This window comes from Lissotriton helveticus, chromosome 6 (assembly GCF_964261635.1).
Source record: "Lissotriton helveticus chromosome 6, aLisHel1.1, whole genome shotgun sequence".
NCBI classification, from domain to species: domain Eukaryota; kingdom Metazoa; phylum Chordata; class Amphibia; order Caudata; family Salamandridae; genus Lissotriton; species Lissotriton helveticus.
The window spans coordinates 712,919,523-712,920,777 of record NC_136067.1 but is presented as its reverse complement, the minus strand read 5'-3'; positions in this window follow the sequence as shown (position 1 = coordinate 712,920,777).

Genomic DNA, 1,255 nt, shown 5'->3' with positions numbered 1-1,255 from the left:
CTTTATAAGGATATGTTTTGTTAGAACCATATAAGGGCATGAATCGGGGATATCTTGATTAGAATCCTAGATAGATTCACAACAGGGCCACATATTTTACATGTATATTTAATCCCTTAAACAGAGAGTTAGAACTTGAGGGGCAGGAAGTAGAGCTGATCTATTAAATGGACCAAGCTATTCAGCTTAGTGTGTCCATTTTAGTGAGAGAAGTGGAGGTAGCCATAATACAGGGCATTCGCCTAAAGGCCCCCGACCCAGGATGGGGATCCCTTTGACCTTTTTAAGGAGAATCTTAGTTTGTGGGCACCGCTGTTAACTAAAAATTTTATTGCTGCTATTATAGGTCCTTTGCCCGCTTCTTGGAAAGAGGCAATCGCCGTGCCCGTTTTTAAAAAGGGGAAACAAAATAATCTAACCTGCTATAGGCCAATACCACTGATTGATGCCACAGTAAAAGTTTACGCAGGGTCCACCTGGCATGATTAGAAGAATGGGCTTCTACTAATAAAGTACTTTCAAAGATCCAAAATGGCTTTAGGCGGGGTATGGGCACAAAAGAACAATGACTCAATCTGTCACTGATTGTCACTAAGTCCATGAAGACGTCTTTACATCTGGACTTCATGGACTTATCTTGTGCTTTTGATACTATCAATTGGGACAGATTGTGGGCAATGATGGGAAACATTGGAGTGGAGGAATATTTAGTCATTTTGCGTAGAGTTCACTCTAATAATACGATCAGGATATGCTATGGTACGAATGGCGAGAAAACCCATTTAATAGTCTTGATTCGCCAAAGCTGTATCTTGGCCCCGTTTTTTTTTTATTTATACTCATGGGTTAGCGGCGCACCTATTGCAGAGGAACTTAGTTTGACCGAAAATTGGAAGAGAATTTTTTCCAACACTCCTACCTGCAGATGATGCTTTCCTACTTGCAAGGACAGCAATGAGCCTACAGAAATCTCTTGACACCTTTATAGATTTCATGGCATCACCTGACCTAAAAGAGAATTGTAAAAAGTCATATGGCCCCAAGCAAACAAAATAAACAACATTTGTGGTACAGGGTAATGCTTTTGAGAAAGTTAAACATTTCTCTTATTTGGGGATGCTTTTTAATACGCAGTTAACAAGGGACCCAATATTGTCATTAAGAGCCCAGCAGACAACCAGAGCAGTGGAAGCACTTTTCAGTTTTACAGTTAACTTTGGGAAGAACCCAAAAAAAAAGGTTTTTTTTCATAATT